This window comes from Mirounga leonina, unplaced genomic scaffold, assembly GCF_011800145.1.
Source record: "Mirounga leonina isolate KUSES-001 unplaced genomic scaffold, KU_Mleo_1.0 Mir_180, whole genome shotgun sequence".
Classification (NCBI taxonomy): domain Eukaryota; kingdom Metazoa; phylum Chordata; class Mammalia; order Carnivora; family Phocidae; genus Mirounga; species Mirounga leonina.
This window is the reverse complement of record NW_023270469.1, coordinates 538,108-565,246: the sequence shown is the minus strand read 5'-3', so window position 1 is coordinate 565,246 and position 27,139 is coordinate 538,108. Positions and strand designations below refer to the sequence as shown.

General features: G+C 50.3%; 1 protein-coding gene across 8 annotated transcripts in view; it reads right to left on the bottom strand.

Annotated features, from left to right (window-relative positions):
* Window positions 1-27,139, bottom strand: part of ANKRD11 (ankyrin repeat domain 11) — a 189,008-nt gene that overhangs the window by 99,042 nt on the left and 62,827 nt on the right. For 3 of the 8 annotated variants that reach the window (XM_035024590.1, XM_035024591.1, XM_035024584.1), the window contains exons 2-3: window positions 14,405-14,488; window positions 10,891-11,003 (exon numbers count right to left, since the gene is read on the bottom strand). The exons of 1 other annotated variant lie outside the window; for it this stretch is intronic. The gene's annotated coding sequence lies outside the window, so the exon portion shown is untranslated. Of the gene's footprint in view, window positions 1-10,890; window positions 11,004-14,404; window positions 15,561-27,139 lie in introns of those variants that run through there. 4 more of the 8 variants (XM_035024583.1, XM_035024588.1, XM_035024589.1 and 1 more) reach the window with 2 other exon arrangements.

The window sequence follows — 27,139 nt, the reverse complement described above, 5'->3', positions numbered from 1 at the left end:
TTTTTTTAAGATTTTATTTATTTATTTGACAGAGACAGACACACAGCGAGAGAGGAAACAGAAGGAGGGGGAGAGGGAGAGAGAGAAGCAGGCTTCCCGCCGAGCAGGGAGCCCGACGCGGGGCTCGATCCCAGGACCCTGGGATCATGACCTGAGCCGAAGGCAGACGCTTAACGACTGAGCCACCCAGGCGCCCCCATCTTTTAATTTCTTTAAAAAATCAAATCTGCCTGGGACTCCTAGGTGGCTCAGTCGTTAAGCGTCTGCCTTCGGCTCAGGTCATGGTCCCAGGGTCCTGGGATCGAGCCCCGCGTCGGGCTCCCTGCTCGGCGGGAAGCCTGCTTCTCTCTCTCCCTCTCCCCCTCCTTCTGTTTCCTCTCTCGCTGTCTCTCTGTCTCTGTCAAATAAATAAATCTTTAAAAAAAAAAAAAAATCAAATCTGCCTGCTGAAGATTACTATGTTATGTTAGGGTGCTTCTGTTGGTTTGCTCTGCTCATAAACAAATCTCCCTTCTTTTTTCCTGCCTCTTCTCCGTCTGTGTGTATGTATGTCTGTGTACGTGCACATGTGCACGCAAGCACATGCACACATATATACACACATGTGGGGGACTCCAGGCCTCCACTTCCTGTCCTAAATGGTCTCCCAAACCCTGCACAACCCTTGCGATGGTCCCTTTTCCCATGGGCTCCTCAAATCCATCACGCCCAAACCACAGCTTCTCCAACCATCCCCTTCTTTCTGTCTCCTGTCTCTGTGGGGACGACTGTCCTTCTAGTCACCACGCCTCCAGGATCTGGCTGCTCTGCTTCCCAAGCCCACATTCTGTGGGGCGTTCCCTCGGTCTCAGAGCAGCCAAGGAGACAGCCTCGTGCTGCCTCCCTGGGATTCCTGACCCACAGTCCCCTTCTAACACATGCTTCTGTTCACCACCTATCAGGATGCTCGACGTCCAACAAGCATTCCAGGTACGCCATTACTCTTGACCCGGAAACCCAGTCGAGTTTCACATGGCATCTTGCACCAACAGGTGTTATTTACTCAATAGAAAGAAATATGTCAGACAGTGAGAATTACCATTTTTATTTGGAATTTAGAGATTTTATTGGAATTTATCAATTTAGAAAAAAACTGATGCCAAAAAAGAATCACAAAGACAGTTCTTTAATAGGGATTGATGTAATTCTGAAGGCTACAAATAAGGAAAGCTCACACTACCATTTGTCAAAAATGGAAGTGGGTCCTGACCAACAGTTGTTTTTTTTGTTTTTTTTTTTTTAATTTTTTTTAAAGATTTTTTTTTTTTTTAATTCATGAGAGACAGAGCAAGAGAGAAAGGCAGAGGGAGAAACAGGCTCCCAAGGAGCAGGGAGCCCGATGCGGGACTCGATCCCAGGACCCTGAGATCATGACCTGAGCCGAAGGCAGATGCTTAACCATCTGAGCCACCCAGGCGCCCTGGCCAACAGTTTTGACGATGCATATCCAGCAATGCAAGTGACTCCCAGGGATGCTCCTCTGTGGCCCCTTTCGTGCCGTCCCGATGCGGAGCAACTGGCAGCCTTGCGCACAATCTAGTGCAGAGGTGAGCAGCTGAGGGGTCCTTGCTGGTCCACCCACAATGTGCCCCATGCTAAGACTGTAACCCCAACTGGGCTTCCAGGTCACGGAAAACAAAGGGCCTCAACCCCATCAAGCCTGCCCTGCCACTCTCAACAACCAACACACTCATCCTAACACAAAAAAAGCCTCTGACAGATAAGAAAGAGTGTTTTTCGCTCCTCATCTCAATAAAACCTGAAAGAGATCACTTCCTATATGGGAATTACATTTGAAAGATAGCTACAGGATTTTACAGCATAGATCATAATTACTGGCCTAAAGAATTAAAAACAAAAGGCTGCTGGGGTGCCTGGGTGGCTCAGTCATTAAGCGTCTGCCTTCGGCTCAGGTCATGATCCCAGGGTCCTGGGATCGAGTCCCACATCAGGCTCCCTGTTCAGCGGGAAGCCTGCTTCTCCCTCTCCCACTCCCCCTGCTTGTGTTCCCTCTCTCGCTGTGTTTCTCTCTGTCAAACAAATAAAATCTTTATAAAAAAATAAATAAATAAAAATCTTTAAAAAAGGGGGGGGGGTTGCTGGGGCCCCCAGAGTGGCTGAGTCAGTAAGCATCTGACTCATCTACCTTCGGCTCTGGTCATAATCTCGAGTGCCGCCATCGGGCTCCATGCTCAGCACGGAAGCCGCTTGGTTTTCTCTCTCCCTCTTACCTTCCCCGCTGAGCTTGCGTGTATGTGCTCTCATTCTCTCTCTCAAATAAAAAATAAATCTTAAAAAACAAAACCAAAAACCCACAAACAAACCAGGAGGTTGCTGAGGTGTTGAAAAAGGTCCAGGGTCCTCATTCCCAATTAAAGCAAATCAGCTCAGCCTCATGTCAAAGTCTGTCTGGTAGTCTCATCACAGCCAATTCAGAGACAGCAATTTTTAGGAGACTGCTATAAGCTGAGTCTATGAAACTTCTTAACTTTAAGAAGTCCTCCTAACTAGCAAATATGCAATGATACATTTTAAGTCACTTGCAATCCATATCATCTTTAAAGATCCACAAGATCTGGAAAAACAAAGACAAATTTTTAAATCCAGTGACCAGGCTGACTAAAAGGTAAGATTAAATAAAGTGAACAGAGAGTAAGCAACATGACTTAAATAATGTGAGAGAATCCATGTACGACAGGAGGTGCAGGGTCGGTTCTGAGTCAGGAAGAGCTATGCAAGGAGCATGTGTGAGCCCCAGCCTGCCACCGCAGCGCTCATCCATAACTCTGGCTCGAGAGAGAAGGCCAAGTCAGAGGAAGGGAAAACACAGCTGAGGATGCATGCTGAACCCACGAGCACGCACCCAAGGACAGATACACGATCTCATTTTGAGGGGGCAGAGCTTTACATTTCCACGAGAACTTCGGGAGAGGTTCACTGCCCAGGGTCCACTGAATCAGGAGCCCCCCCTGAAAATGCGCACTACTGTGTGTACCGCAGGGAGATACCGGACACGATCAGATTCTCCTAAGGCCGTGAAATTTCTAGTTATGGATAAACACTTAGGGTGACTTGGTTTGTTCAGCTACATTTTTTCACACAGACTGAACAGCTTCATACAGCTGTTTCCAAAATGGGGTCCAAACCCTTGGAGATCCCTGCAACCCTTTCAAAATGTTTCCCGTTATAACACTGCCTTTTTAGCTGGGGTAGTACCTGCACTGCTAATGCAAAGGTGATGGTCTAAATTTGCTTGAGAGCCTCCATGATAAAGCAGTAATTACTAATTTCATTAAATCCCAAGTCTCCGTGCTTGTCTTTTTCATAGCCTATGTGACAAACTGAGAAGCGTGCGTGAAGCATCTCTTCTGTACACCAAACAGCTGTCTCGAGTACAAGCACTGTTCCAGGGGACATCGCTTTTATGGGAAACAGTGACTGATTCACAAACTCTTGTTATTCTGGCGTGGGGTCTTGCAGATCATTTCTGGAAAATAACAAAACAAGACTGCCATTATAAGGGAAACACCTAAGCCAATTTATTGCCAATGCAAAGCTTCTTGTATTGGTCAAATATTAGAATTTTGGCAAACTCCCCACCATGAGCAGATAGCTTCTGAGAGCATTAAGGCTCCCCTGAGAGGTGTGGCTGCAGAAACACCCAGCCAAGATGCAGGAAGTCAGCATGTGGATGATCTAAATAACTCGGCAAACCAAAGCTCATCAAGTCACCAACACACCATGCTGCAAAACCAAACACCAGGGAAAGACCAGGGGCCTGAACGTGGCCGCTGAGGAGCAGCCCTCCTGCCCCAAAGGGGCTCCGCGCTGCCACTGACCTTCACCCTTTGTGCAGTCTGGGTGTTATAGAAAGAAAATCTCCAAAATTAAGTCAAAAACTATTCAAGTACTCTTCCCTATTCCAACTACACATCTTCTTTGTTTACTTTAACCAAAGCAGTATGACCAACCCCACGTGCTGGACCTTTCTGCAGTCCTTGCTCCTTCTACAGAAACAGGAAATGTAGTCCCCTCTGACTGAGGTATGTGAAGACCAGCAGAGCATCCCCTGTTGGCTATGGGTCAGGGACACAACAGGCCCATTTGCGTTGTCTGGCTGCGGCATGTTCTTTTTGTGTGGCAAGAATAAAATCCTATTTTAAATTTTACAGTGTCCTTTTGTAAACCCCAACCCAGTATCACTCTCTGAATGTCAAGATGAAAGGATTATATAGATCTGAGAGGTTTCAAAAGAAAAATACACCCCAGGGGCGCCTGGGTGGCTCAGTCCGTTAAGCGTCTGCCTTCAGCTCAGGTCATCATCTGAGGGTCCTGGAATCAAGTCCCGCACGGCGCGGGGGCCTGCTTCTCCCTCTCCTTTTAAAAAAAAAAAAAAGGGAAAAGGAAAGAAGGGAGGGAGGGAGGGAGGGAGGGAGGATGGATCCAGAATCATGTAACGCAGGTGACCTCTAATTTACAGACGAGGAAATGAAGGTCTCCGTGACCGGTGGGGCGGGGTGGGGGGGGGCCTGCAGCATGTGGTGAACTGAATGGTTCCAAGTCACCCCAAGTGCCCGTGGTCCCTCTTCCTGGGACGTGCACTCTGCCAGGTAGGATTTGGCATCAGAGGACCTGAGCAGCAATCCTGTTGCAGAACTGACACCCAAAAATGATCAGAAAGGACCACAGGACACTCTATGTGTAGAGCAAATGAATAAAATTAAATTGTTTTTGGAGAACTTGGTGACATCTTGAAATAGTGAACTCTTAAGTGTTCTAAACCCAGGTGAAGAATCTCGAGTCTACTCTCTGAAAGAAAAGCGAAGTGGCGTGAGCTCAGACACACTGGCTGGACACACTCAAGTGCGCTTCCCAAGGGGTCCGGGCAAGGGCCTCACATGTCTCTGGACCAGGAGGTGCCCCCTCAGAGGCCCCAGAGAGACTACAGCCTGGGGCTGTCCTTCTCCCTGGGCGGGTTTCAGCGTCACAGGGACAGTTTCCTGAGGTGGACGCCTCTTAAAACCACTGGGCAGACGCCTGAGGAATGTGGAGGCAGGAGAGAGCTTGTCCCCTGCTCACCCCAAATCCCATCCCTGCCCCAGTCCCTGTCCACCCCCAAGCCCCCAGAAACAACCCAAAGTTGCTTTTGGTTTGTTTTAAATTTACACCACTTTGGAGCGCACAGATCTGGCAAACTGTGAAGGCCCCAAGCACGAGCACAGGAAGGTGACTCGGGCCTCTACACACGGGGACACTTGGGGGGGGGAGGGAGGCTGGAGGCACAAAGCAGAGACGCCACGTCCTCCCACGCTCCCGACCCGCGCTGTAAAGCACAGCAGCACCCCCACAGCCCCCCCGAGCTGAGTGTCTCTGCCGGGGCCCTGCCCGGGCACGCAGACGCGGCAGCAAGTGACCTCAGCAGCACGTCTACGTTAGCACATGCAGCAGTGCTAGGAGCTACAGTGTGAAATGCTCCTCCACGCTTCAGGTGAAACACTTCCCAGAAAGCCCCGCTGACAGGAAGACTCCGCAGCCGTCCTGCTTTAGGACCACTGTGAAACACCCACCGCCTGCCAGCTCAAACCAGCCACAGAGATAGTCTCCAACAATCACCGTGTGGCCCTGTCACTCGCTGGTCTCAGGCTGACCCCACAAGAATGCAGAGCCGGTCTGTCCCTACCAAGTCTAAGACCACGTCGAGCACGGCCTCATTTCCCGGAAGGTCTGTGCTGCATGGGGGAGACAGCTCGGGAAAAGCCAAAACCCCGCTGTTGTACACCGCACTGAGGCTGAACGTAAGAAATGTTTGCCCAGGATTTAGCAGCTGGTGGTGGCTTAAGAAGTACGTTCCCATCAAAATGATGTGGTTTGTCCAAATTATCTTCTCTCCTTATTAAGAGATGGAGTCATCTTATTTTTTTCTTGATGATTTCAAGTTGTAAAAGTTGTCCAGCTTTTCTTTAATAAAATTTTGTAGGTTAAAAAAGAACACCACCACGACTTCCCCAAACAACAGTGCCAAGTGCCCGCACACAGACGCCGCCAGCCTCCAGGGAGGGCACGCCGCGGGGCCCAGCTATATGACGGCATCGCGCTGCGGACTCACCCCCCCTCCACAGGATCCAAAGCGAGGAGCAGCTCTGGGAGTCAGCCGGGCGAGCGGCCAGCCCGGCCTCCCTGAGGGCTAGCGGGACCCGCGGGGAACAGGCTCACCTGAGAAAAGGAGCCCTCTGGCAAGGCAGCCGTCAGCACACTCCCGTGGGCACGTGGCGCTCCAGCTGACTTGGCGGCAAATGCCTCTACGAACACCCAAACCTGAGATACCTGTAGGCCCACAGAAGATGGACTACAGGAAGGGGGCCCAAGGCAGGAAGACGCTGCCCGCCCTGCACACCCTCAAGGGCAGGGACCTGCTGTAATTCCTGTGGAGGACAAAGAGCCACAGCAGCTCACCCCAGCCTGCTAGGACCCCCCAGGCACATGGCATTAAGGGGTCTGAGGCAAACAGGAGGCCACACTCAGTCCTGAGGCAGATGCAGCTCTGCCCAGGAGAGGACACAGCCGTGGTCGCTGCCCTGCACCCCGAGCGGGAGATGCTCTGAGCGTCACCTGCTCCAGGAGCACAGAGGCTGAGGCTGTGCTCCCCTACCCCCAACCCCACAGGGCTGCTCGGAGAGCCCACAGTGCCACGGGTCTCAACAGAGATCCGGCTTTCAACCTGTTCGCGCCGTGTAAATACACTGCTGAGCTCTGCTCGGCATTCTTTTCTCTATTGTGGGCACCGTGAGCTCATCAGCAAGCAGGAGAGGACTCAGCTCAGACCACCAGAAACGCAACATGTTGTTTTAAATAAAACTGAAATGAGACTCCTGAAAAGAAGCATCTAATGGTTTCTTCTCCCCACAAGGCACCTGGGTCATGGTCAAGAGCAGGCCCAAGGCCACGACCGCAGGCTCCCTGCACATCACCCACCTGACAGCCAGGTGACACCTGGGCAAAGCAGGAGGGAAGACACAGCAAAACATGTCTCCTTCAGTGTCCTCACAGCACTCTCTTTTCTTTAAGATCTCTCTCTCTCTTTCAAGATTTTAAGGGGCGCCTGGGTGGTGCCATCAGTTAAGCGTCTGACTCTTGCTCTCGGCTCAGGTCCTGATCTCAGGATCGTTAAGACTGAGTCGCACACGCTGGGCTCCTCGTTCAGCGTGGAGTCTGCCTGACACTCTCTCCCTCACCCTCTGCCCCTCCCCCCGCTAGCACCGGCATGTGCACACTCTCAAAAAAATTTTTTTAAAGAATCACACTATTCACTCTAATAAATTATTTAAAAAAAAAAAAAGATTTGGGGGCGCCTGGGTGGCTCAGATGGTTGAGCGTCTGCCCTCGGCTCAGGTTGTGGTCCCGGGGTCCTGGGATCGAGCCCCGCATCGGGCTCCCTGCTTAGCGGAGAGCCTGCTTCTCCCTCTCCCACTCCCCCTGCTTGTGTTCCCTCTCCCGCTGTGTCTCTCTCTGAGAAATACATAAATAAAATCTTAAAAAAATTTAAAAAAAAAGATTTTAAGTAATCTCTACACCTGGCAAGGGGCTCCAACTCACAACCCCAAGATGATGAGTTGCGTGTTCTACCAACTGAGCCAGCCAGGCACCCAGTCCCCAAGGTTATTTCTAAATGAATCTCAGAGCAGATTTCCCCCCAGAATCTGTGCCCTCAAATAATTTTCACTAGCTTATAATAGATGCCCTACTTGGGTAATAACGAGGAGAGCGCACATTTGCAAAACAGCTACTGACAAAGCCTACCTCAAGCAGGGACTTGCCGAGGACGCTTCCTGAGGACAGATGTGATTACGTTGAAGGCAAGGTGTGTCCTTTCGGTTCCTCATCAGGAAACTTGTTCCTGGATTTCCAAAGTGTCCTGAGAACCCTCCCAGACACCCCAGGCCTTTAGGGCTCAGAGTCCTCCCATGTCCCTCCAGCTCTCCCCTACGTACGAGATGCATTACAGTGAATCTCAACTGGCCTCCAGCAAACCTTCAACCAGAAAATCGCCGGGGTCCTAAATCCAGGTATGCACTTTGTTTTCTGTTTCTTAATTATAAACACACAGCAAGGGGTTAGTGCTGTGAGTCGGAGGCCCTTCAAGACCCAGTTACTCTGGACGACAGCACATGCAGGATGGCCTCCAGGCAAACACATTTTACACCCACACTGTGGCCAGAGCACAGAACTGTCCCCAGGCCTCACAGAAAGGCAGGGATCACGTCCCCAGCACTCACCAAGGTGGGGAGAAGGAACCCAGTTACAAACCATCCAAACCAGCCAAAGAACTTACAAGCAGTCCTGGAGGAGAAACAGAAGGGCGTGAGGGGTGAAGACACCAACATGAGCCATGGAAAAAGGACAGCTGTGGTGAGAGAGACAGACGCACCCCTGTGCTCAGGACCTCGGGGGACAGAGAGGACAAGCAGAGCTCAAGGCAGGGGAGCAGACATGGAGCTGGCTAGATGCAGCACGTGCCCACATCAAACAATCAGGCGAAAGACGCCCTTCAAGAAGGTAGGCCCAAGTGTCGCCCCTGAGCTCACCAAGCACAACCCACGACATCGAGCAAAGCCGTGCCCCCTCCCCAGGCTGTGCCCTGCCCAAGTGTGCCACTGCCCAGAGGAAGACGCATAGACAGCAGTGGAGAGCACGAGGAGGAGAGGTGAGGGAGCGTGACGTGAGGGCTACAGACAGGCCAGGCCACCACGGCAGCCCAGAGACACTGAAGGGAAGGGAGCACAGAGAGTGGACGGGGAGGATGGGCAGGGACGACGTTCAGTAAGCCCAGCAGGACCGACCACTGCAACGTGCCGCCCCCTGCCCCAACCCCACCTCATCAGTGCCAGGACCACCAACAGCAGAGAGAGAGCAAAGAAATTAACTCCTTCGCTCATATGATAAAACTCCAGCTTCCACTTAACTTTAACAAAAGAAAAAGGCCAGACGGATCAAGCACTAGGTCAGGAGCAGGACCTCATTCCCAGTGTGTGGGGAATCACAGGTGTCCTTCCGCAGCTACAGACGCAGCGTGGCGGTGCTGCTCCCCGGAAGTGCCCCCGGCCACAGCTGCACGCCTGCGAGGCCGCGGTTCTGGCAAGAGCACTGGGTGCACACAGCCAGCCAGCAGACCACCTGTGCCTGACTGAGCAGCCAGGAACCCTCATCCTGGCACCAAGCGGCACAGGCCCGTACGCACGTCCTCCACGGCAGCAGGCTCCCAGGACGAGGCTACGGCCCTCAGGACACCACTGCGTTATGTCAGTGAAACAAGCCACTGCCGACAGCCAGCCAGACTGCCACATAAATGGAGGCAAGGGGGAAAGGTGTGTGAAGTGCCAACCATGACTAGGCAGAGAAGGCCAGGTCCGGCAGCTAGTTCCCTGGACAACACAGAAGGAAAAGGACGACAGGCAGAAGGCCTTTAGAAATGGGCCTCACCCTGGACAGAGGTTTTGCTGATTCTTTCCCAGAGCCTCTCTCTAGCCCTGGCCCATTTTAAGCACATCACGTCTGCCCAGGAGCAAAGCCTTGGGGGCAACAGGTGCTGGGGGAAGACCTCACTCCTCTATTAAAGAGGAGCAGATGTGCCTGGGGCACGATCGTAGGACAAATCTAAGAGAGGGCCCCAGGGAATGCCAGCCGCTACAGCAAACCCGCACAGCCTCCTCCCTTCACTGGGCTTCCCACCACCCTGCCCCTTCCCACCACCCTCCTTCCATCCTCCCTGAAGTCAAGTGCTAACATGACTATCTCTTGTATTTATGTAAGGACGCTGAGACTCCAACACTCACTCTGCCACCGATCAGCTAGGGAACCTTGAAAACTCTACTACCTGAGGCCCTCCTCAAAGGAGACCTAGAATCGTAAGACTAAAAACGTGGAAAATGCTACCTATTTTCTTGGGTTTTGTAGAGGGGGAAGAGAACATAACATGAAGGTATGTGCCCCTCATAGGCCTCAAGAGTTCCTGGAAGATGCAAATCAGCAGGCATTCTTCAATGTGATTTTTCCTACGGGTAGGGGACACAGATGCCCCAACCGGCCTCTGGTAAGGTAGTTCCAAGAAAAGACTCTGAGCAGAAACCCAGAACAGCAGTCCCAAGTGAAGAATGCCAGAGAGCCAGCCCCAAACATAGTTGTTTGTTTTCTGTTTGTTTTTTTTTAAGTGAGGTTTTAGTTTAAGGAGGTTATGTGAGCCTATGCACCTGATCATAGCTTTTCCTATAAAAACCACTCAAAATATTCTCTGGCTACCGCCCCCCCGACCCTGGCTCAAGGGCAAACCTTCCTCTGCCCGGTCCCCCCACCCGGCTGTCTCTGTGGGACTCCAGCCCAAAGACTGGCTCTGCAATACCAGCCCGAGGCCAGCCGCTCAGGCTGCAGGGTACCCAATCACAAACACTCTGAGACCCACCTATAAGCTCTGGGTGGGGCCACACTGTGTCTCCATTCCTTCCCCATGAGCTGCGGCCAGCATGCCCACGGATCCCCTGTAAGTCACTATGCCCACGAAAACGCAAAGGCACCAAGAAACATGGGGGCGGGACAGTGTGGGAGGAGGTGAGCTAGACAGTAAACTTTTCAAAAGAACGAAAATCGGTTTTTATGTTAATGGAAGTTTTAATTATAACACTAAGGTTTAAAATATGGTATTAGCAGGCCAAAATACCCTAGAGCTTTGTAAGGTTTCTTTAATCAAATCTGGGCACAACTAAATGGGCATCTTTCAGCTTGAATCTCAACTTCCATCTAACTTCATAACATCTTCTGCTATCCTGTTAGAGGGCTGAGTTTAACATAAAATAGGCGTACCGTGGAACCAGATGGGTCACCTGAGCGCCACGTGACATTCTGGTGGGCTCACTTGTCTCCAAGGCAGCATCTCGTCAGCCATTAGGATGCAATGTTCAGAACTCTGGTTCCCACTAACAAAAAACGAACAAGAATAAACTGTAAAGAGGCAGCCACGCGTGCTGTGCTCAGACTGCTCCTAACGGCCAATGAGCACGGGGCTGGCGGCTGGGCCAGGAAGGACTGCTGCTCCTACCAGACGAGCCCGGGAGCGCGTCGCTCTCTGTTTGAATACCAGACGGCAAAACACGCGGGGGTCCGGAGGGCCACCCTCCAACCTTGCTGCTCAGGTAGGACCCCTGGAATTGCCAGCACATCAACAGCTGGTTCTGTTGTTAGCAAGACCTCCAGTCCCTGCGCTCTTGGGGACACAGGGCCAAGGGCCAGCCACACACCCCTCTCTACAGTAAGCACCACCTGCGCAGGGCACCCCACTCAGCGTCACATCCAGGGACCCCGAGACTATGCCTTGCAAGTTCAATGTTTTAGCAAGTCAAAAGGCAATCACTTGTCTATTTTAAATAGAGGTGTTCAACTAAAAGTATAAACCATTAAAATCTACACCTCCGCTCATATAAACACTACTTTTATCATTACAACATGCTACTTTCAGAAACTATTTTGTTTTTAGAAACATAATTCAGGGGTGCACCCGGGTGGCTCAGTCAGTGAAGCGCCTGCTTTCGGCTCAGGTCTTGATCCCAGGGTCCCAGGATCGAGCCCCGCATCGGGCTCCCTACTCAGCGAGGAGCCTACTTCTCCCTCTCCCTCTGCTGCTCCCCCTGCTTGTGCTCGCTCTCGCTCTCTCTCTCCCCTCCCCTTTGTCAAATGAATAAATAAAACCTTAAAAAAAAAAAGAAAGAAAAGAAAAAGAAACATAATTCAAACTTCCTGTCTCCCAGCAATCATGAGTGTGACACGCCCATGCCACCGGGGGTCAGGGCTGAGAGACAGCTCTGACTCTCCTGTTCACACGCTAACCTGCCAAGAGCCACGTCCATCTCAGCCCTCCTCTCAAGAGGCCAGGACCCTCCACTCCACCAAGCAAGATGTTGACAAAGCAAGAATCACACCGTTACTGAAACTAGAGTTTTATGCTAAAGAAAGGTTAAAAATTCACCTAATTATTTTAAAGCTTATATTTTCCTGGAGCCTTATCTCCATTAACAGGGCCACTGAATCTCGGAAGCCATCTTCAGGATGGTTGTCACCATTACCCCTTCACAGGGCGGGGCCCGAGGTCAGAAGAGCTAGGTCAGCCAGCCCAGCACACCCAGCCTGTTGTGGACCCTGTACCGCAGCCACGCCTGGAACATCTCAGGGCAGGGCCAGCCCAGGATCCATCCAAACTGGGCCCCTAAGTGATGCTCAGTCGGAGACAAGTGCACGGGATTAAATACTCACGGGACTTAAACAAGCCCATCTCTGGCTCAAATCTTATCTAAGTGGCTCATATTCGACCTTAAGAAGTCAAAATATAAAATTAAAAATAATGATGTGACTAACAATGAAAAACTATTGGTCTATAAAAGTATTCTCTTTTTAAAATTCTGCGTTTTGGGGTGCCTGGGTGGCTCAGTTGGTTAAGCGTCTGCCTCTCGGCTCAGGTCATTATCTCGGGGTCCTGGGAGGGAGCCCGCGTCAGGCTCCCTGCTCAGCGGGAAACCTGCTTCTCCCTCTGCCTCTGCCCCCCACTAACACACCTGAGCCACTGGGGACCTCACATTAGTAAGAACCTTTATCTTTAGTCAATCCAAACACTATTTTTTATTTTTTATTTTTAAGATTTTATTTATTTATTTGACAGAAAGACACAGCGAGAGAGGGAACACAAGCAGGGGGAGTGGGAGAGGGAGAAGCAGGCCTCCTGCAGAGCAGGGAGCCCGATGCGGGGCTCGATCCCAGGGCCCTGGGATCATGACCTGAGCCGAAGGCAGACGGTTCACCGACTCAGCCACCCAAGCGCCCCAATTTTTAAAAAGACTAGTATTTATGTTTCACAAAACTGATAAATGGCATGAGATACCTTGGGATATTTTTGTGATATGGTCAAAAAAGCAAGTGCTTCCTATGTTAGAAAACCTTCTAAAGATTAATGCAGCACCTATTGCTCTCAATCCACCAGACCAACTGGGCCAACCCAAGAATCTGCCGGCAAAGAGTCACTAGTAACTTGTTTTAAGCAGGAAATAACATTATTTTGAATCACCAAATACTTACTAAGAACCTACTTTAGGCAGCATTTTCTTTTTCCTCAGTATAGACTAAGACCAATATTACAGTTTCCAAACAAACACAGAGCTCGGCCTCCTGGTGGGAGTGGGTTTGGCTCCCCCTCTGACCGCACGGCGTCCTTCTCTCCTGGACCTAGTCTCTCCATGGCCGCCCCACTGCCTGAGACAACCAAGCTGAATCCATACAAACATCCTGGACAACCACGCTGGAGGGCACTTCCAGGGCACTACAAAGCCTGCCACTACCCCACCTCATCACCAAAACATCCTTCTAACCACTAACCATCCCGCAGATTAAGAGAAGACTACTGGAGGCCGACTGTCAGAGACATCTAAGATTCCTGTTCCGTCAAACCTTATCGTCACTCCCAAAGAGACCGTCAGGAAACTTCCAAGTGGCCTGACTCTGTGATGGCTGAGATAAAGGACAGGTTCTGTCAGATTAAGAACACTCAACCAAGGAAGCAGCAGGAGAGGCTGCTTTCATGTTTGCTAGGAATAACAACACAGTGGATAATACATCTCTGGACTGTCTGCTTTGAAACACTAATGCCTGGCCAAGGTACGAAAAACTAAAATGAATCAAGAGTTTTCTCTTGTACCGTCATCAATGTACTTATCGGAGGAGATAAACTGCCGGCCAGTGCGGACACATCCCCCAAGGAGGGGACTTTGTCCTAGGGCAACAGGTGCTTGCTGAGGCCTGAGACCAGGGTCCTCAAGGAAGCAGCTGGCCCTCCTCACAAAATCTGCCAGTAATTCCCAGAAGGAAGCACACAATCAGGCAAGCTAGCAAAAGATCCCTTCCTTACCCACCAACCAAAGTCCCAGGAATCGCCCGAGTAGCTGCCCAGACACACAGGACACGGGACCAGAGCACAGCCGGGCCTCCGCTGCTTCCCCCAGAGGAGGACAATTCTCAGACCAGAAAAGCTCTTCTCTGTGTGCACAGAGCACAGAACAAAGTAGTCAGTACTGGGTCCTGGTGGTCTCCAGACTCCTCGATGATGAGCCAATCAGACAAAGAGGTTGAACAGCCTGGGACGCCGCCCACAGCTCACCACCACTGCTCTGACACACCCACATCCAACAGACGCCCAGGACGGCACCCACGACACTCAGCCAGCCCTGTCAAGCCCACGAGAGCCAACGTGGAGGTCTAGCATTATCTTCTGACCCCTTTTCACAAAGCAGTGAAAATAACAAAGTGATGAACGGCGGCAGTGCAATAAAAAATTTACCGATTCCATAGCTGAAAGTTGATGCTGATGAAGACCGTCTGTTACGTCCCCTGAGGCGCGTCCCAGAGCACGGCTGTGCACATTCTGAAACGAGAGAGCACAATTAGCTCCTGTATTTCTACCCCAGTGCTTTGTCCAATCTCAGTCTCTCCACTTGGACCAACCATTTCTTCTACACTACCTTCCTTCATTTCACTCAACTCGAGACAACAAAAAAGGTGTTGAGATCTGTGTTTGGCTATAAAGGGAGAAAAAGGCCATGAAAGGGGCTCACACCTGATGATTTCCTTTACGGCACTTACCCAAATGGGAATTTCTGTTCTCAGTAATTTTCCCTGGAAAATAGCACCCAGAAAGGCCAGGTTAAGGAAAGAACACGTGGTGGGCCCATCGGTCTCCCTGGATGGAGATGAGGCTTCAGGACTGAGACCTTGAAGGCTCTTTCACAGACTTTTCTTCTCACACGGAATTCAACAGAAATCTCACAATTCTTAAGCTCTTGTCAAAGTTACGCATTTTGCATCCTCTACGGATGTCCTGTCACACTAAAAAGAAGACGTGAACTCTCCCCAGGGACCCGCCTCTCTTGGCCTCTCGGTGCAGCCCCCCCAACCCCGTGCTCAGCCTCCTCCTGGAGCCTCCCACCTGAGCAAATAAATCAAGTGAACACTGTGGCCTTGCCAGTGTCATGAAGAAAACGGACTAACACAGTATTACCTCCTAGGAGAGCTCTGAGATCTTCAAGAGTAAAACAAGCCAGGAACAGCAACAAGAAAAAAACACCATCTGCTCACGACCCTTTTCCCACAACCCCATTAAAACATCAGAGTCTCTTCCATCTCCAAACACATCACAAGTATGGAGTGTGTAAGGCAGTCACACCCGTGGACAGGAGGCAGGGAGAAAGGCTCTCAAACACGGTATCCGTAGGAAGCAGGATTCCCCCAGTCCACGCTCAGGCTGCCAACCATCTCTCCTGACCTGTGCTTACAGGAGGGTGGGTGTTTGCAAAGATGGAGCAAGGTTCTTCTGTCCCTATATTCCTGTACAGGATTTTCCAAAGCTAGGACCCAAGGACTATTAAACACAACATGGAGGGCGCCTGGGTGGCTCAGTTGGTTAAGCGGCTGCCTTCGGCTCAGGTCATGATCCTGGAGTCCCGGGATCGAGTCCCGCATCGGGCTCCCTGCTCGGCGGGGAGTCTGCTTCTCCCTCTGACCTTCCTCCTTCTCATGCTCTCCATCTCTCATTCTCTCTCTCTCAAATAAATAAAAACAAAACAAAACAAAAAAAACCACACAACATGGAAAAGCAGCTTCCAATAAACAATATTTGGTTTTATTGAAAAGCAACAAGTATGTGATTAAGCTTTTCAATTTTCTTTTTTCTTTTTTTAAGATTTTATTTATTTATTTGACAGAGAGAGACACAGCGAGAGAGGGAACACAAGCAGGGGGAGTGGGAGAGGGAGAAGCAGGCTTCCTGCTGAGCAGGGAGCCCGATGCGGGGCTCAATCCCAGGACCCTGGGATCATGACCTGAGCCGAAGGCAGATGCTTAACGAATGAGCCACCCAGGCGCCCCGCTTTTCAACTTTCTTATAAAGACAGTAACAGAACAATATAGAAAGCACGATAAATGTCTACACTAGGAATACAGCAAATAATAATATCTACCATTACAACTCTGAAGAAAACTTGAGGTTTTCTTAATCCAAGGTTTCTCAAGCTCAGCAGCACTGACACTGAGGGCTACATCATCCTCTGTGTCCCGGGCACCGGAGAAGGATGCTGCGTGGCAGCCCAGACGCTGGGCCCACCAGATGCCAGCAGCACCCTCCCCCCAGGCTGGCACAACCAGAACGCCTCCAGACACTGTCCTCAGTCCCCTGAAGGGCAAAATCATCTAGGCAGAGAACCAGCGCTGTAAATCCAACTGCTATTTGACAAATAAGGAAACCAAGTTTAGTTGTTTACAGTCATGCAAGGAATTAAAAGGCAAGTTGGAATGAGAACTCAGGTCTCCCAAATCCTGGTCTAAAGGTCTTTTCATTCTAAGGGAAAACACTTTAGTAATTAACCCAGTTATTTCTGGAAGACAATACAAATTAAGAGCCTCCAAAATATGTATGCCTTTTGACAGACTAACCTCATTTCTGGGGCATACACACTGAAGAAATGTTCTAAGATATGAAAAAGCTTCATGTGGCATACACGTTCACATGGGCAACTACCACTGCCAATGCAATCATCAAGCTACATTTTCAGACAGAAACGCGTCGGACCACACCTTTTACTGTAGGTTTATGGCTACAGCAGTTCAAAGAGCACGTTCCCAGCCCAGAAATAAAGAGATGGGTGAAGACAGAGTACAGACGAAGACCATGGAGACATGAAAAGCCAGTGTCCAACACAGCTGAAGGGTTACCAGGAGAGGCAGAGGAAGCATTCAACAGATGGGGCAGCTGCCCATCCACGTCTAAGGGCAAGGCCACCCTCACAGGCAGCCTCACCAAGAATCCATCTGAAGCAATGGGAAGATGTTCCCACCAATGGGACTGGCAACATGGACAAGACGATAATCACAAGTGCTGATGAAGTTTGATTCGTACAATCTGTGTAAGAAAAATGACACAGATTTTTGAGAAAAATTAGGAAATACTTTTAACATTAACGGTGGTTATCTCTGAATAGTGGAGCAATGCAAGATTTTAAATTTATCTTTCTAGTCTCTCATATCTCACTAATGCCTATAATGAGCTGGGTACTACATCAGGGGTACAGAAAAAGCTTTTTAAAAAGCTACCAAAAAAATAATGAAATCTCACAGAGTGCCTAGGTGGCTCAGTCAGTTAAGCGTCTGCCTTCGGCTCAGGTCATGATCATCCCAGGGTCCTCGGATCAAGTCCTGCATCGGGCTCTCTGCTCAGCAGGGGTCTCCCTCTGACCCTTCCCCCCGCTCATGCAATCTCTTGCTGTCTCTCTCTCTCTCAAATAAAATCTTCAAAAAAAAAAAAAAGAAAGAAATCTTGCCATTTGCAATGACACGGATGGAACTCGAGGGTATTATGCTAAGTGAAATATGTCAGAGAAAGACAAACACCATGCAATTTCACTCATATGTGGAATTTAAGAAACAGAACAATTGTGGGGGCGGGGGGGAGGAAACAGAGAGGGAGGCAAACCAAGAATCAGACTCTTAACTATAAAGAACGCACCGATGGTCACCAGAGGGGAGGTGGGGGGGATGGGGGACACGCAGTGGGGATGAAGGAGAGCACCTGGCTGTAAGGAGCACCGGGTGATGTATGGAGTAATAAATCACTGGACTCTACACCTGAAACTAATAGTACACTGTATGTTAACTAGAATTTAAATGTAAATAAATAAATTTAAATGTAAATAAATACATAGTATTTTAGAGCCAAAAAAAAAAAAAACCTTCCAAGAAATACCGTGATATTCCCGTTAAGCCGACCTCCTCTTGCTTCTGCATCACACTGGCCGGCCTTCCCTTCTCTGCCACAGGACAAGAGACAGGATCTCTACAAAGAATCAGTGACTATATCACAGAGTCCTAACTTGTAAGGACCCTGGACAGACTTTATTATTATTTGGGGGGAAAAGAGTCCAAAATTACTAATGTTTTCACCAGTCATCCTTCTGTCTTCCAAGGTAACCCCAAGTTTTGGAAGACTTTACTTTTACAACTGTATTTAATTCACTTCAATTTTTATTAATCAAAGACCTACAGTTGCTAACCATAGTTTCTGATCAGCATAAGATGATGGATTTTTTTTAACCTATGTTGATAAAATCCAACCAATACCAACTAATCATGCTATCTTCAGTTGGCCCCATACAGCCTTCCTTCAAATTACTTTCACACGGCCCAAGGCTCCTTTATTCCCCTCTCTTTACCGCCTTTCCAATGTCCTAAATGCCTAGGAATCCAAATTAGCAAAAGCCTGGTCTTACTGCACACAGGCCTTAGCGTGCAGGATTAAACAGCATCAGCCACCGTGTGCAGACCTGCAGTTCTCAGGAGGAGAAATCAGGCTGAACGGGAGAGGCCACCTTCAGACCAGGGCAGAGCAAGCACTCCACGTACACCAGAGTCCTGGGTGCTGGGCACCCCCAACGAGCTGCAGGCCCAGGTGGGTTTGCGTCTCTTCCTTTCCCGCTTTGCAGAGATCAGCGGCGGCGCTCCTCCCGTGAAGGGCCGTGAGCAGAGCACACGGGCGGGTCCACGGGGACCGCATGGCGCGATGGCCTTCCAGGCAGGTTCAAACGCATCTGCAGAGATGGCAAGGGCGTGTGTCTGGGCGGACAGGCCGTGTCCCACAGCACTCATAGTGCAGAGCGCGAGTGCCCTCCAGGGACCAGACCGAGCTGCTTGGGACTGCCGTCTCTGCAGGCCAAACACAGCCCAACAACGTCTCCACCAAGTGTTCACAGCATTCCTAAATGCCAAAATCCGGAATCAGCCCAGATGTCCTTCACCGGGTGAAGGGCTAACGCGTGGCCCGCGTACACCACAGAAAAGCAGGCAGCAATGAGAAGGAAAGAGCTACTGACGTGGTAACAGTCTGGACGGACTGTTGGGAACCACGTGGAGCAGAGAGACATGGGCCACGGGTTACGTTCACACGGCTCCCTTTACGGGACATTCTCCTGTGACAAAACTGTACAAGGGAAGGACAGATCAGTGGTTGGCAGGCTTGGGGACAACGGTGAGAAGACAAGGCAGAAGAAGACAGGTGTGGCTACAAAGGGAGAGCATCAGGCACCCAGACACGCAAGAACACTGCACAAGGAAAACTGGGGCGTCTCAGACCTGGGGGCTGTGTCTCTGTCAAGATCCTGGCTGTGATGTTAGACTCCAGTTTTGAAAATGTTACCAGTGAAGAAACGGGGCAAAGTGTACAAGGGAACGCTCTATATTATTTCTCACAGCATGTGAATCTACAATGATCCCAATTTTTAAAGAGTCTAGCATTGGCAATTTCATATGGTCTGACCTGATATTAACTCACTCAATTCTCACAACAACTCCCTAAGGCAGGGACCCTTATTATCCCCATTCTATAGCTGAGAGGTCTGAGGCCCTGCGAGGGTCCCACATGAAGTGGCGGGGCCGGCACTCCAACCCAGGCTGGCTGGCTCCAGAGCCAGTCACTGTCCTTAAAGCTGGACACACGAACTGCAGGCACACGGAGTTCTCCTTACGGGTTGAAAAATCTTAAAATGGGAGTGCCGGGGCGGCTCAGTCAGTTAAGCGTATGACTTCAGCTCAGGTCACGATCTTGGGGTCCTGGGATGGAGACCCGCATTGGGCTCCCTGCTCAGCAGGAAGTCTGCTCATCCCTCTGCCCCTCCCCCCACCCGTGCTCGCACTCGCTCTCCCTCTCTCTAATACATAAATAAAGTCTACCAAAAAAAATCTCAAAATGTAACCTTGGAGAACTTAAGTAGGACACTGAACCCTCAGATCTGGCCTCACCTATTTTAAAGTTCTCCTTCATGGCAAATAGAACAAACTGAATTCTACCTACACACAAGCTACCAACACCCCTCCCCTGATGGTGGCCAGAGCCGCAAAAGTCCCACGCCTCACTCTGCTGTGGGGCCAGGCGCCACCTGCCATCTCAGGTCGGGGCTATCGGCCTGGCCTTGACAGCCTGCCAGGGAACAAGCAGGGTGACTACTGGGCTTTTCTGTTTTAGGACAGGTGCTATTTGTTACTGCTTTCTTTGTTGGATTTGTAGTGAGAGCCAACTCAAGGGAATGAAGGCACCGAGCAGACGGCAGATACAAGGTAAGGTTGGCCAAGATGCCACAAGGAAAAGGAATGTCCATCATTCAGCTTCTGTCTTCAGGTCAGATGCTTCCTTTCCACTGCAGAACAAAGCAAGCAAGAAACAGAAAACTCAATGTTCCAAGACAATTCCCTTTACACCCCTTACCAGAAGAAAGTGCAAAATGAATCAACGCAGAATGAGAACAAAACAGGTGGTTTGGCACACGCACCCTCCCTTCTGGACAACTGTGCAAGCAGTAATCAACAGCACACCTCAGCTCACCAAGGTCCAGGGAGAACAGTGTCACGCTCACACTGCCAAATCCAAGGAAATGACAGAAAATGGGTTTTTTAAATAAACAGATGCACGGCCATAAAGAAAATCAGGAAAGGGAAACTATGTAGAACAGAAACTGGGAAATTCTCGAAAATCAGGAGGATAAAGGTGTGAAATCAAACTCAAGAAAGTGACTAGGAGCACAGTGTGAGAAAAGGCCCCTCGCAACCACAGGAAGTGGACAGGGCTGGGCCAAACCTGCTGTCTCTGCCCGGGAGGAGTAATCCGGACTCCACCAACCACCACCCAGTGCTTTCTTTCTTCTCTCTTTTTTTTAAGGTTTTATTTATGTGAGAGAGAGAGAGAGAGAGAGAAAACGAGCGGGGAGAGAGAGAGAGAGAAAGGGAGGGAGGGAGCAGCAGACACCAGCTGAGCAGGGAGCCTGACACCGGGCTTGATCCCAGGACCCTGGGATCATGACCTGAGCCAAAGGCAGACACTTAACCAACTGAGCCACCCAGGTGCCCCCAGCACTGACTTTCAAGATCAAGTCCACAGGCCCCCCAGCACCCTGACTCCCTACCCACCCTTCAAGATGATGCGTGCACCACACGCGCACACACACTGACATCATGATTAACAAGGACGTAAGACAACTTTTCTGAGGGTCTAAGTCAGGAAGTAGTACCAGCATCTCCGGCTCTTAGCAAACCCATAGAATTCCAAACCAGCATCATACCCTAAGGGAAAAACTCAAAAGAAACATGAATAGCCTGTTATCTGCCCCGTCTTCTGGAGTTCACTGCTGACCTCACCATTTTATGATGGGATCACGGGCACTGGAAACACAAAGGTAACAGAAATCAGGGCGTGACTGTTTCACTTCCTTGGTGTGAGGCTCCAGCAAAACAAGCGCATCTCTCACAACACTTACCTGCTCTATTCCTACAGAATGAACAACCTGAGGACAGACTACAGGGTACTGGGTACCAGCCTGCCTTCTGTGAAACAAGACCTCAGAATCAGATAGAGCTCCCCTCATTCCAGGCAAGTGCTCTCTAGTCCCACCCCTGGAACCCACATAAGACAGCAAGACTGGCAGTGACAGAGCTTAACACAAGCAACGAACCAAGCACACCAGGGACACAGACAGGAAACCCAAAGCCACCCTCCACCCGACACAGCAAAAGCTTGAACTAAACGGGGCTGTCCAGCTACAAAACTCACCTTGAAAAAGGAATATAAAACCCAAAAAATACACAAAACACTATTAGAGCAAATAAATGAGCACTGCACAGCAAGGCTGCAGGGTATAAGATCAATATACAAAAATCAGTTGTACTTCTGTGCACCAGCAATGGAAAATCTGAAAAGGAAAGTAAGAAAGCAACGCCGTGTACAACAGCATGAAAAAGAATTCAGTTATTTAGGGACACATGTAACCAAAGAGGCGGAAGACTTGCACACTGAAAACTACAACACACTGCTGAAAGAGACTCAAGAAGACCTGCATTAGTGGAGAAAACCCCACGTTCATGACTGCAGGCCTTAGTATCGTTAAGAGGCAGCACTCCCCAATGACATCGCCAGATTCTGACGCAATTACAAATGCTTTCCTGTAAACATCCCATCTACTGCAACTCACAGAACTATCAAAGTTTTCCAGGTTTTTTTTCCTACAAAGGTGATTTTTTTGCCACACCTGGGTGGCTCAGTTGGTTGGGTGTCTGCCTTTGGCTCAGGTCATGATCTCAGAGTCCTGGGATCGAGCCCCGCATTGGGCTCCCTGCTCCACGGGGAGCCTGCTTCTCCCTCTCCCTCTGCTGCTCCCCCTGCTTGTGCTCTCCCTCCCTCTCTCTCTCTGACAAAGATTAAGATTTGAGAATCCCTAAACCAATTTAGTTCTAAAAGTTTAAGATTCCTCAGTGTGCAACATAACATTGTTTCCTTTAATAATAATTGTTTCCTTTCCGGCCGCCTGGGTGGTTCAGTTGGTTTAGCTCAGGTCACGATCCTGAAGTCTCGGGATCGAGCCCCGCGTCGAGCGCCCTGCTCAGTGGGGAGTCTGCTTCTCCCTGGCCCTCCCCTCTCTCATGTGCTCTCTCTCCCATTCTCTCTCTCAAATAAATAAATTCTTTTAAAAAAAAAAAAAAAAGAATACACCCCTTTTGGGGCGCCTGGCTGGATCAAACAGTGGAGCATGCCACTCTTGATCTAGGGGGTTCTGAGCTCGAGCACCACGTTGGGTATAGAGATTACTTAAAAATAAAATCTTAAGTAAATAACAATACACCCTTTTCCCTAAATGTACTCCTTTCATTGAGAATATGAACCCATAGCAATACTTTGTACAGTTTAACCTCTAAAATGCAAAGAAACACTGTAAAGAGGCGGGGCAGGGCGGTGAGTAAGGACTTGTGCATGGCAGAACCAGAACCAAAGTGAAGCAGAAGCAGGCAATTCTCAGCTCGGATGTTACAGTGTTCGGCTGGGTGTGTCCTGTTTTGAGTAATGAATGACTTACTAACAGATGCTCGGCACTGCGGCCCTACCCCAGCCAGCCCTGCGGAGGGTGTCCCCCATCCTGAAGCAGTATTTTGACCAGCCCCCGGAATGAAAGGAACATCACCAGAACCAATTAAACTGCTTTCCTAAGAGAAACAAAGGGGAGTTTACTCTTTATATGTTATCTTTTCCAACTTCTATCTGGAAGTCATAACGTTAGTCTGTGGTACCCCTCCACCTCTACTTTCTCTCCAATCACAAATGGAGCCCCAGCACCTGCTTGGAGCAGGTGAGAAAGAGGAAGAGGAGTGAGAAGCCGCACGCCAGCCAGTCCTCCAAAGCCCCACCAGAGGCTCTCAGCAAAGCCTTCCTGGACAGCAGAGTTCACATCCAGCTCTCCCTCGAGTTAACTTCAACACAATCTCTAATTCCAGGAACTCCCACTCCGAGGCTGCTTCCACATTAGGAATTGTTTACACAATTCTCCAGTAGCAAAGGTGAAGAGGAGGAAGAAAAGCAAGCTGGCCCGAGTGCACGTGACCTGACAGGAGAGTGGCACGCACGCTCTGTCTGTGTGCGCTCTGATGCCTCCCCGCGTCTGGAAGGGTTCTGGCACAGGATGGAAGCCCACTGCTGACCCGTGCCGTGTCCTCCCAGCACCTCACTAACCCTCATGACAACCCTCCCGTAACAGCACCACCTCCATTCTTCTGGTAAGAAACCAGGTTCTAAAGGTTGAATCCTATGCCTCAAAATTAGGATCAAACTCAGGCTCTAGAGCTGTCACCCACACCATGTACCCTCCCCGTGCACTCACAGCTCCTGGAGAGAGCCCCCAACAACCTGAAACACTGACATAATGCTGGCGCTTCTGAGGACGTAACCCATACGTCAAACGCCCAGGGCAGGCCCCGGTCATCCTCCATATCTACACCAGAACGTAGCTGACGCTCACCCCACCCGGCCTCTCGGCAGCTTCGCCCTGCCACTCACCCCCTTCCCCAGGGCTCCCTCGTATGGCCTCGGCTTCTCCTGTTAACTGTACTACCACTTTGTTCCACAAGCTAGATCCCCCTCCTCCACTTGCTCCTTAAATGTCATTTCCTTCATGCTCTCTCTGGGCAATCCCATCTGCCTCCATGGCTTTAATAACCATGCTGTTAGATCCCTTCCGTTTCTCCAACTCAGAGTTCCCCAGTGGACTCACCAAGTCCAACCATATCAGGGACACGCCCACAGGTAGGCACACACACCGTGCAGAGGGGCCCCCCAAATCGACTGTGACTACTGTGCTTTATGCCCTGGTTTGGAGTACCAGTGTCTAGACAATCCTCCAGGCCGGAAACCTGCTGTCCCCCTCTCTCTTGTGATCAAAAGCCACCTGACAAGTTCTGTTAATTCCAGCTTCTAAACACACTCTCCTCCCTAACTGCCCTAACTCCTAAATGAGCAGTCTCTCCATTATTTCTTCACTTATGTTATCATGACAACTTCATTACCTCTACCTCCAACCGAACAACCAACTCATTGCCCACATTGCTGAGAAGTGAACTTGGCATGTCTGATTCACCTCTCTCACGCCTATGGGCGGGGGGTGGGGGGGGGGTGTCACTGGGCTAACAAGGAATATGTTAGTGTTCAAATTTCAAACCCAGAATAAGAAACATTTTACATCATGATGCAAGACACACACACATACAAATACACAACTGAAGGAAAGGCTTCACAAAACAAAACTGCCCTTCCTCTGTGCAAAGCACCGCAGTGTTTTCCAGTACATCCTAGGCTGGCTGCTGGTGTTGGCTGGTTTTTAAAGTGGGTGCTTCCTGCCAAGCTGACCTCACGACCCATCAGCACGGCAACCCCTAACGGAGAGCCACAGGAACACAGACTCTGAATGATCCTGTCCTGGGCTGCCTCCTCAGCAATCTCCAACTTCTTCCAGTTTCTGGAAAACAGGGTGTTTCACTCAGGGGAGGCTCCCTCCTCTCCTCTGTGCCTGCCTGGGCAAGTGCGTGTTCCTCCTTCAGCATCGCACCTTAGTCCTGACTTCCTTACGCTGCCAGGATTCTCCAGCTTTCCTACAATGGACAGGTACTGTCCAGATTTTCAGAGCAGGCTGCCATCCCCAGGAAACCTTCCCCAAGTGCCCCTCCCACTCACGCTGCAGCACTACCATTCAAGTCCCTCAGAGCCCAGGTCACACGGCATACACCCAAACCCAAGACCCAGTGCAGAGGAAACCCTGCACTCAGAGGTATCAGGACTCGTAACCCGCGGCTGCACTGGCAAGCCTGGCCACCACAAGCCTCCACCCTTTGCCTCCGAGAATCTGTGCCCCTTCCAGCCAGCTCACACACATTCTTTGACACAGATGAAAATTCACCTCCAATACATGTAGTTTACAGACAAATTCCCATTAGAAATCAGAAGACAGAAAGGAAGACGGCTTCCCGACCAAGAACATTTCACTATAAGCTCCCCCTGAGCTCCCATGCCAGGCCATCTCCTGACCCCCAGGTATTTCATCTTGACTCACCTGGTCCCTCAGAGTTCTCTGATTCTGCAGCACCTACAAATTAGTTCATGTCTATAAGTGTCCATTTTCTCCTTTGCAGAGTTACCAATTCCCGACAGCGCAGAAACACCTGTGTGTGCCAAGTTACAAACTACTTTTTTCCTCCACCTTACTAGCACCTACAAAGCTTTCAAAATATATTATTACCAAATGGAAAAGAAACATAGCTCACTAGTCCCAATTCAAGCAAGATTAAGCTCTCAAGTTCAGAGCCCCCTCAAGGAGCAATGAGGGAGAGAGACAGGGACGAACGGGGAGGGCAGGTGCTCAGCCCACAAGGACTGCACAGGAACAGCCAAACTTGGGAAAGAGCCACATAAACGTACAGGATGAGTACGGGGCAGTGACGCTCCCCGGTTCTTTTCTCAAACCACAGAGCCAGCGGGGCGAGACCCACACGGGAGCTGGCCTCCAAACGCAGAAGCTTCCCGGAATTTTAAGACCCCCCGCTGTCCCTTCCAACCCACTAGATGGAAACAAATGGCCCAAACTGCAAACAGGCAAACAGGCACCCAAGGCAGAATGGGGCTCCACAGGAGACATCTGCGGAGCCTCAAAGATTTCAATCACCCGTGACTTGTCTCCTACGTGTCTCCACCCCCAGAGACGCTTCAGTCTATGTCTCTGGGGGTGAGGACAATAAAACTGTTATTTTTGTGAAATGCTTCCCCAGCAAATCTAATAAATAATCACTGATCCAGTCTCACTCTCCCACCCAAACGCCCAATTATGCAATTGTGGAAACAATCACCAGAAAGTAGTGTTCCTCAAACTTGAGAATTCTTGCTACCCTTCCCTCTGACATAAGTTAAAGAGGCCTCGTTTGAGGAAGAGGCCACAGAGATGACAAGATCCCTCAGAAGTCCTGTAGCCAGGAGTAGCAGGGCCGCAGCAGGATCCACACCCCGTGCGGAGGCCAGCCATGCCCCCTGCAGCAGGCTGCCTGCCCACGGGTTAGCGGGACCACACTGAGGGCATAGGCCGCTGGTCTATGAACCGGGCTGCCCCTCACATCCCACGACAGAGGTCTCCTGAGCCCAGATCTGCTCTGAAGGACAGGATCAAGCCCCTCCCTATTAAAGGGCAGAATGTGAACAGGCAAAATCAGACTCATGCAGCCGCACCACACACATGATGTCTGAGGTACAGAATCAATAACCTTCTGGATTCTGGCGATCTAATGTGTGATGAGTCATCTACTGCTAGGGTCCTGGGTTCGGGGGGGATGCTCCCACCCACCCTGAACACTGCACCAATGTGCAAGAGCTAAGGAGCTGCAGGGGAGGCACGGGCTCAAGACAGGACATCTGCTGGGAGCCCAGCGTCCACCTACCAACTCACAGCTCACCGTCCCTTCACAAACCAGCATGCTTTCAGTCTCGTCAGTTCAAGGAGCAACGAGTCTGCCTCCCTGCAATCTCTCTGCTTGATTCAGGACACTAGCAACGCTCCTCATGTACAGATCTCCTCAAAGTTCCAGGAGGACAAGTGTGTTCTAGCACAGCTGAAGCGCTAAGACGAGGTGTTTTGCTGCCAAGCAGAGAGACTGGCACATCCACACGTATTCTCCCACCAAA